This window comes from Platichthys flesus, chromosome 21, assembly GCF_949316205.1.
Source record: "Platichthys flesus chromosome 21, fPlaFle2.1, whole genome shotgun sequence".
Classification (NCBI taxonomy): Eukaryota; Metazoa; Chordata; class Actinopteri; order Pleuronectiformes; family Pleuronectidae; genus Platichthys; species Platichthys flesus.
In genome coordinates this window covers 18,494,670-18,504,647 of record NC_084965.1, presented here as the reverse complement: position 1 = coordinate 18,504,647, position 9,978 = coordinate 18,494,670, and positions in this window count along the sequence as shown.

The following is a 9,978-nucleotide window of genomic DNA, read 5'->3' as shown; positions in this document are numbered from 1 at the left end:
ATTGGATTTTAATGAATTCCACAATGAATAACCAAGCAAGAAATTATTTTCCAATATCCACCCATGATATTCTGCCATCCCTCTGTATTAGTGGAATTAATACTTGGAGCGTGCTGGAGATGCTGCATCAGGTGATGCAGGATTTGATTAGGTGTTTAAAGTTTTCAGCAAATCAGGTGTGGGGGCACAATCCTGGTTTCTTTTTCTTTTTTAATCTTGGAAAAAATCCCTCAAGCAGCAGCGGGGAATACTAAATCGTTAGAATTTGATTAGCATACTAGGCAAGAGCCTTTGCCAGTTCCTCTAGTGTGCTGAAGCACTCTGAAGGACAAATGCCATCTTGATTGGTGGAACATGGAACGTTTGCAGTGTGTAAAGTTGAACTGAATTGGGAGCTGGTATTGAACTGTGTCCTTTGAAGAACCCTTTCTAAAGATATTGCCCCCTGATTGGGCAGTGGTCTAGTGTAACAAGATAAAAGGGAGGTGGTCTGAATGAAATTTGTGAAGGATGTGTTATGTTACCCTGTGGCTGGTTAGGTGTTTGCATAGGAAAATGCACTTTGCTTGTTTGCATGCATTCAATGGTGTACTGTGCATTTGTACATATACATATTTTATGGGGCTGGCAAACCTAAAAAGAATGTCAAATACATATGAAGAAAGAGCAATCGCTGCCTGGCTTATGAAGCAGTTTCCAGTCAATACGGACTATATATATATATATACGGTCTTGTATTCGGTGTCAGTGTTAATCTTTTCAGTATGTAACCCACAATCTTTCCCTGACCTTAAAAATAGCGGCCTCTGTTTGTGGGACTGTGAAATGTCTACCGATATTAAAGAATTTATTCATTTGATCATTATTTGACTTTTGATGATAAATTAGATTCTGTAGAATCACTGTTTTCTATTTTTGTGCTAATTTTCTTTCTCTAAAATGATATTTATTCTATTGCATTTTTGTCTTTCTGTTGTGGAACCTTTTTGTGTATAAAATGCAATTTATTTCATCTACTCCTGCTTCTTCAGTGCTGCTTTTTTTTCTCGTTTTCAGTGCCAGATAGCGCCCTCCACCCCTATCTTGGGGTGACGGCGCTACCGGGACACTGACTTGCAATAAAAAGAATGGTGTCACTTCCATTTTCACCCTGAAAACCTGTACTTGTACTATGTAACTTTGATGAGATTTCCTGTGTGAGAAAAGACTGAAAGTCGCTGCTCAATTGTGTCCAATTATCTCCAATATTTCGCCAGGACCTAGTTGAGGATTATGGATAAAATCCACACTCCCTTTGTGTTTCAGTTCAGTGAGTTGGATGACACATTTAACTAATTGATAGACTTAGTTTTTTCCCTCCATGAAAACCACTCAATTGCTTCAGTTGAAGCCCAACAGAAGAAATCACCAGATATGACTGCAGAGGGTGCTGTTGCTTGGTAGAATTAAAAAAAAAAGAGTAAAATCTGGAGCATTGTCTAAAGCGTTTACCCAGAGTTCACCTTTCGAACATGCACAATGCAATGTGAGGTTTTCTGCAGAGACACGTTCACAACAGCAACAAAGGTGAGAAGTGGAGCAGCTGGATGCAGTGGACAAAGACAGGAAGTGACTGATTAACTCCGCTGGGTAGATCACGTGTTTTTGTTTGCAGCACCCAATCCAGTCGTCAGCGCTTATCCCCAAAAACTCTCTCGACATATGTCGCTGTCTTCTTAGTGTCTGTGACCACCTTTTCACCTGGAGGTATTTTGTTTCTTTTCTTTTTCTTTTTCATTTTCGCATCTGTCGCGGGTTATTAAGGCCAAATTATACTTGTGTTGCACGGACGCACGCATGCACGCAAGACACGCAACACGCCCCTTTCGAGCCCTATGGCGGTTTGCGTGCGTCCGCCAATTTTTCTTACTATACGACAAAACGACGCGAGCCTCACGCAGCCCGCAAGGCTTGTGATTGGTTGGCTGACTACATCCCGTCCGGAGTCTAGTTTCCGGTTTCATGCCCCACAATACGCGGAAATCACGGAAGATTTAGAAAAACAAATATGGCCAAATAGAAGAGCACTTGGCAGAAGAGATCCGAAAGTATGACCACTTGTATAACCTGTCACTGACTGGCCCGTTTGTCCGCCAGAAATAGGCTATGAGGAGCCCGGAATGGCGATGTAAATAAACATTCGACGAAGAAGAAGCTGCTCTTCTTTGTGTGTTTTGTTTTCGAAAAAAAAAGTTACTCCAGTGTAACCAGGCGGTGAATTGCGTTGCAACACGCGCAACACGTTTAGGAAGCATAAACCAAAACGGATCCGTCGATGCAGCTGCGTGGCCTTCCGCGGTTGCAGTCGCAGGACTATAATTAGGTCTTAAGAAGCGTCATCAACCCCCCCATTGGCTTCCGGTGAATCCCCCCCTCCTGTGTATCGACTTCTGCGGGATTTCAACTGACTTTTTACAGGGAGGCCAGGCGGATAAAGTCCTTAGAAACTGAACGTCTCCCTCTGACATTTATGTTAATTTGCGTGAAAGCAGCTGTAGTGTTTACTTAAGAACTTTGATTTGACTTCACAAATAAAACACAACAATAAAACATCAATAAAAACATTGATTATGTAACAGTTGCTATATTTTGTGTTTATTATAGTAAGCTAATAATCTAGGCATGTCTTTCCAATTATGGTTTTCGTTGCAAATTGGCAGTAAACTATATCAATTTAGAGTTGGATTAGCACAAACAGTGGAAGCAAAGGAAATATTGAAACTGACTCAAAGGTCTCTCACACATGTGTATAAATATAACAGATGTGTTATGTTAGACCGACAAAACAGTACGAATGGAGCTTGTTGGTTGGTGCACCATATTGTTATGATTGTTCTGTTGCCCATTGTCAGCTCAAGACCAAAACATGTACGAGCTATTGTCATGATTAGTTTCCTAAGTTATTATCATGTTTTTTATCATCCTAGAGATTTCAAAATTAAAAGTTCTTCAAACTAAACCCCTCAGTGTATCACTGATCTCCTGATTCCACATTCTGTAGGTCACTTGCATCATCTTCACATCAAGCTCCTCAGTGAGACGACTGCCTGTTTTTATCTAGCTTTTAATTAAGCCAGAGTCTGTCCCCATTCTGTTAATGACATCATTATTTCATTTCATTCATTTTAATTTAATCTTTTACTGCATTTAATCTGTTCATTTTCTTTTAAGCCTTTGATTTATCTTCTATTGATCTTTGCACTACGATGTTTTTAATCTGTTGTTCTATTGCTTTTTTTCAGTTCATGAGGCAGACACCCTCTCTGGTAAAGCTTGTAGTTGGAGCTGGTTCAGGCTTGTCTCTGACCTGCTCTTAGTTATGCTGCTATTGGTCTAGATTGTCCTTGTGCTTTATCGTTTCAGATCCAGAGTCACAGCCACGTCGTGGATCATGATGGCAGCTGATTGTGGACTATGTCTACAACTACACTGCTTATACTGTATATAGAATATGCCTATACTCACATATTCTGTTATTTCTAACAATACCTCTGTCATTGCTGCTCCCTTCATCTCTGTCAGACGTTTTCTTTTTGTATGAATACTTTGATTGATTCATTTGTTGATTGAACTTCCACTCATGCCCCTTAGTCCATTACCTGAAAAGAGTATCATCATTACAGCACATGACTGGTATCCACACCTACTCATGTGAGAAGGCAATCATTAATACAAAAACATTTGTCAGATGATGACCTTACAGTAAAATATATATCATATTTAAATAAGTTGGCATATTTATTTAGCCTATTTTCATTACATCGCAATGTCAGGAGGATGTTTATTGATTCCTCTCCTCCGACTATCTAGATCAAATCAAATTAGATCCCAGGATCCAGGTGAATTGTTGCGCCTCCAATTTAAATATCCACATGCAACCATGCAGCTCCAGTAATAGAAAATCGTACTCATGATGTAGCTGACACCTATCGTCAATTTGTGCAGGGCTGTGTGTTTAATTTGGACCCATTGTCTAGACTCTAAACAATGTTAAGATCCATATGTGTGCACACACCGTCAGTCGTCCACACACCGAGGCGGGAGGTGGGGGGGTTACCCACTGCGCACTCTATTTCTTTCATTGCTTCTCCTCCTAATCAAGGATGTAAGTAGTGTTTGCCAGACAAGTGTTTCCTTGTTGAGCAGAAACAATGGCTAACAGTGATGTGAATGGGCACAGAGTGAATGGCTCGCTCATCATGCATGCATAGGTGGAGAATAGGGGTCAGAGTGACAACAAATTGGAATATGAAGAAAAATAAAGTACATTCATGAATAGGCCTGTGTGTTTGTGTGTGTGTGTGTGTGTGTGTGTGTGTGTGTGTGTGTGTGTGTGTGTGTGTGTGTGTGTGTGTTTGTGTGTGTGTATGTGAGTGTCTGTGTGTGGAGGTGGGTTGTATACAGTGTGCTTCATTACTTGTATTGTTCACAGGAACATTGCTTTCTAATTACTATGTTTACGACTACCACATGAAGTGAACTGTCTCTGTATTGAATGCTGCCTTTCACATGTTTATAGCATCTTTCTATGTATTCTGGCAGTACATGGTAAACCAATTCTTGAAGAGTAAAATTCACCTTCTGATCAAAATAGTCCCTTAAATTTGTGATAACGAAGTTTAAATGATCTGCTGTTGATGATTCATTCCTGTATCACATTTAAAGCTGCTCCTGGTGCTATGAGAACAGACATCACAATAATGTGTGTGTAATATAAAAAACTCCTAATTGAAATAAATAATAACTAATTGAAATATATTAGTTGGCAATAAAGATTTTTCCTCTACATGAATTAACTAAAATAAAAAATGGGAGGTCAATGAAAAAGGTCTTGCATGACGTCATACTGCATGATGGGTGCACAGTCCTCATTGGCTCTTATCCACTGCACATGAGAAACAGATTTTCCAGAGAGAAATTGTAGCAAACCGGGGACTTGTGCTCCTCTTTCCTTAACCCCCCCCCCTCCATTCAGGAATTCCCCTGTGTATTCAGGCCCCCCCTCCCCTCCTCCCTCAGTGAAGCGAGTATCAAGTGAGATTAAGTGACTTTGGAAGTCATCAGGGCCATGTCTTGTACTATTGATCTGGTATACAGGGTGAAATAGGGTGATCATTGGAGAAGTAATTATAAAGGGGCTCCGCTCCGACCCTCTTCCTCGCTGTTTATCGGTGCGCTCATTAAAAGACATTGGCAGGCCGACTGGACCTATCTCTCCATTTGCCAGTCAACCACACCGTAAAAGTCGGTGGGTCATGGCTCCCGGTAGTGTGATAAGCGCTGATCGCCAAATTGTAGAAGGACTGATTACATCCCTGAGGAGACGTGTGATGAAGCTCTCGGCTCCGTCCGAGCTGTCGACTTCTATTTCATCCAGTGCTCCATCTCTTTTAGCCCTCTTCTATCACTGCTGCGTTAACTCTGTTCGCCGCTGTGTTTGGACGTCAGCCTTTACCTCATGTTACCCTGACTCCTTCTATAATTCATGTCTGGGCTTTCAAGCACGAGGGTGAATGCTACTTTTTGATTGGTCTTGAAGTTGTCTTGTCATTGGTGTGGGACTCTGGTCTTGCTTGGCGTTCGATTAGGATGAAGAAGAAAAGAGTTAAAGCCTCTGTGTTATCAGACTGAGATAGATGGAGACTGGCAGCATCAGAGCTGACAGAGCCGTCCTCCCAGCAGCCCTGCTGTCAAACCCAGCTGCTCCTTAATAATGTACCTGCTCTCTCCACCTTCAGCATTCACTGTGATGTGTTGGGTCCCACTCCATAGCTGCTCGAAGAAAAACCAACAGGACGCCTCGAGGCACTTCAGGAGGAAGCATCAATTAAACAATAACAGATTCTCTTGGCCTTTGTTGCAGAGCTTTAATGCAGAAGAGTTTACTTTCATGGCAAAATATGGCCACAGGGCATGAAACTTCATGAGGCTAAGGAGGTGGCAAGGTGGTGGAGGAGATCTGTGCAGAACAACATTATGCTGGGGCTTTACTAACGTACACCAGTTATAACAGTATGTTCATGAAATGTTCAGATTACATCTTTGTTTGTTAAAAAGAACTTTTCTCAACTAAACTTTCCTCCCCTAATAAAAAATAAAAAACCTGACAAGCTCTTTCCTCAGTGGAAACCAATTAGCCCACCAAATTCATCCTGTGAGTTCACTGTACAGTATTCTTTGGAGAATTTGTTCCCCCAGAGCTTCATGCCACTGTTTTTTTCTCTCCCTAAGTGCATTTAATGAGCAAAGGGCCAGACAATAATGAGCTTCGTCCGCCTCTCTGATCATATTGTGCAAGGAATGTTCCCCCTTGAGCTTGTGAGCTGAATCTAAGTCCAGCACAAGGATGGAACCAATAGTATATATCTGAATGTATGATTGACTTTTTCCTCAAAAGCAAGGCCGTCTGGTCCTGGGTCCCTCGGCAGAAGGGTAGATGTCGTGGTGTCGGAGTGTAGCTCAAGCAAAAACACCTCAACAGAGGAGCAGGTGGAGTACTTGGGCACAAATAAGCCATATCAATATCGCATGTCAACCAAACGTGGCTTGAACTAGTTTTGTGCTTTTTCGGCCAGATTCAAAATTTTTCACATCGGCCACTTTGGTTCACATCCAGATGACAACTTGCCTAGAGGACTGCATTTCTGCCAAAAAAGGCCGACACTTGATTTGGGGTCATCGGGCCAAATTTGCTATTTTTCAAATGGGCAACTTTAGGCTCAAATCCATTTTGTTTGGGCCACAAGTGCAGCATCGTTGCCTAAAGTAGCCCACATCCCTATACTGTCTGGGAAACAAGCCTTCATATGCCTTCACCAATTATCCTCATGAATCAGGTGTCAGCCTCTTATCAATCAGCACACAGTGTATATACTGTATATTACAGATGATATTTCTGTACTTGGCTTAAGGATGCTGAAAGAGAGAGACAGAGAGAGACACAGAGAGAGAGAGAGAGAGAGAGAGAGAGAGAGAGAGAGAGAGAGAGAGAGAGAGTATGCAAGCTCACTAAACTTCCCATTGTTACTGCAGTCAAATATCCCCTGTTAGCAGTAGCACGCAGCAGGTTCCCTGGCCTCTCAAACATAAATCCTCATGGGCTTATTTTACTACCGCAGGCATTTTTGGTGGATATGTTAAACAACACTTCTGATCGTTCTCATCTTTGCAAATGTTTCAGGCGTCAGTTAGAGGGTGAACTCTTTAGCTGTCATGCAGTAAATGTAATCATACCATAAAGTGGACAGGGTCGATGTGTGAGCAGAAGTCTGTCTATTTGAAGTCATGTTATATATCTGTTATCTTTTGTCAGTGGGCACTTATGTCCGTTGAAAATAGCCTAGATGATGATCATCATCTTGTCTATTTAAATGTAATGATGAGATGTCCACTGACGCTTTATCAAGATTAGTATCATGTGACTACAACATATTAGACCTGGATGCTTGCAAATAGCCTATATCTTTTTTTAACTGAAGGGGATTCAATCAGTGTGTCATGTAGCTGTTTTGATGCATCATATTCTATTTACTGGTAATACATATTTTAACACATTCCATTATTTTTGTATATACATTTGGCTTGATGGACAATTCATTTTTTCCGTAGCTTTATTTAAACCAAATTATAATACCTGGGGTTAGAGTAAAATCAAATATCTAGTCCCCTTCATTCCAGCCTGTTTCAAAATGATACAGAGATGAACTAATAGCTTAAGAAGAAACATTTGAGAATTGACATCGGGGCCAAACTCCCACACACAAAGACATTTGAATGATTGCATCGTTATCTGACAAAGTAGCAAACCGTCATCTCCATGTAAAATGGCAGAGAGAGCAGCCTCCCTTTCTAACCAGACGACTCCCGGGACTGATGGTGAGTGGACATGTGGTCCAAGCTGGGTAATGGGTGGGTAGGGGGTGGCTGTTGGCAGACAGGGTGCGAGAGAGGCTCCTCTTTGGTATGGAAATGGAGACTGCGGAGAGCAGATATGATAAAATATCCGACTTTCACAAAGAATGCCAGGGGCGGTTTGGACATCTGCTGTGTGCTGTGCAGCTATCTGGCCTCTCTAAAGGACTTGGGAAATCAACATGCACACATTATATCAGGCAACATAGACCGGATCAGTGGTCGACCCACACAGTCATATATTTAAAGGAGAACTCCTTGCAAAAGAGCAAGTGCACTCGTATGATCCAGATCCGATCTGCTCTTATTTCCAAGTTTGACTGGCCAATTATAGCCGATGAGACGTCACGTTGAAACGACATGTTGCCTTCAACATGGACCGTAAATGTCAGTAGTCGGCTCCCCTTTCGTTTAAAAAGAGATGTTTTCCTCCTGCGCTGTCGTTCAACAATCATACAGGCAGGCCTCCATCAATCAAAAAGCGGAGAGATCTGATTCACTGAAACAATAAAACATGAATAGACCAGAATGCAATGCAGCAGCCACTAGACATGTTTCAATTCACCACCCTCACTGTGCTTCAAGCTCTTGCTCTATCCACCTACATGAATAACCCACAGCTGATCAGAAATTCAATGTAGCCATATATGCACTTTGGGTTTAGATATATATAAAATATAGATAGAGATAAAAAAAAAGCAGCAGCTCAGTGCTGCTGCTTTTTTTATATATATTTTCTGATGTTGTCTAAAGGCTTCTGAGGACAGAAGTAAAACAATTACTTGAAGTTGAAATAAAGAAGATGGGTGGAGGCAAAGTAAAGAGCCAAAGGTTCTTTTAGAGAGTAAGGCATTTTCCAATCATCCATGGTGGAAAAAATCTATTCCAGGTACTTAAGTGGATGGTTAAGAATAAAAAGCCTTTCAATAAATACGGGCTAATGCATTATAACAAGAGGATGTGTCTGCAGCCGCAGTAGCAACATGAAAATAAAGGCTTATATCAGCATCAGTAAATATGTGGTGTTGACGTGCTTCACTTTGGATTTCTCCATCAGAAAATAAGATAGTTTTAATGATTTTCTCTATTCATTTTTGTGAGCTATTATATACGTTGCAAGCAGAAGGAGATCCCCCACCCCAGTTGTGATTAATTTGGAGGGGGTGGAGATGATGAATACTTACTTGCATCTGGGGGGGCATCTGAACGATAAACTGCTGGTCAGACAACACTGAGGTCCTCTCCAGGGAGGGACAGAGCAGGATGTTCTTCCTGAGTAGGTCCAGGTCTTTTTAACATGCGCTCTGGACTGCTACATATGTTCTACCAGTCTGTAGTGTTCTGAATTTCCCTCGGGATTAATGAAGTATCCATCTATCTATCTATCTAGTGGCCGGTGTCATGGTCTTTGCTGTGATGTGCTGGAAACTGAACAAACCGGTGAAGAAGGCAAGCTCCTTGGTGGGGATGGAACTGGACGGTGTGAGCAGTGAGTGTAATGGGGATGAGAGGACAAAACCAAACGCCATCATGGACAACCCCTCTCATCCCATCTCTGCTGAGCGGACGCAGCTCAGGAGCACGTCCAGCCACAGACTCATCCAGCCATGTGCCTCCATGCGCTTGCCGGGCATCTTTGTGCCATCAGCCATTAGACTGCACAACGCCACAGAACCTACAGCCAGATTATGAAAACCATATCTCAGGAAATAACTGCTGCACATTTTGCACAAAATATATTACATTACATGTCATTTAGCTGACACTTTTGTCCAAAGCGACTTATATTTTTAGAGCACTCAGCATTTATGAGGGGCCATTTTTAGGGGTTCAGTATCTTGCCAAGGACACTTATGCATGCAGATGGGATAGAGTGGGATTCGAACCGGCATCCGCTCTATCCCCTAGGCCGCGCTCTCCCATATCATAAACAATGGACAAATTCACATGAACACAACTCTGATCCCCATCTCTGTATTGCACCTTTTTTTTAACTGCCTTGTGTTTACATTGTTTTATCTCTATCTC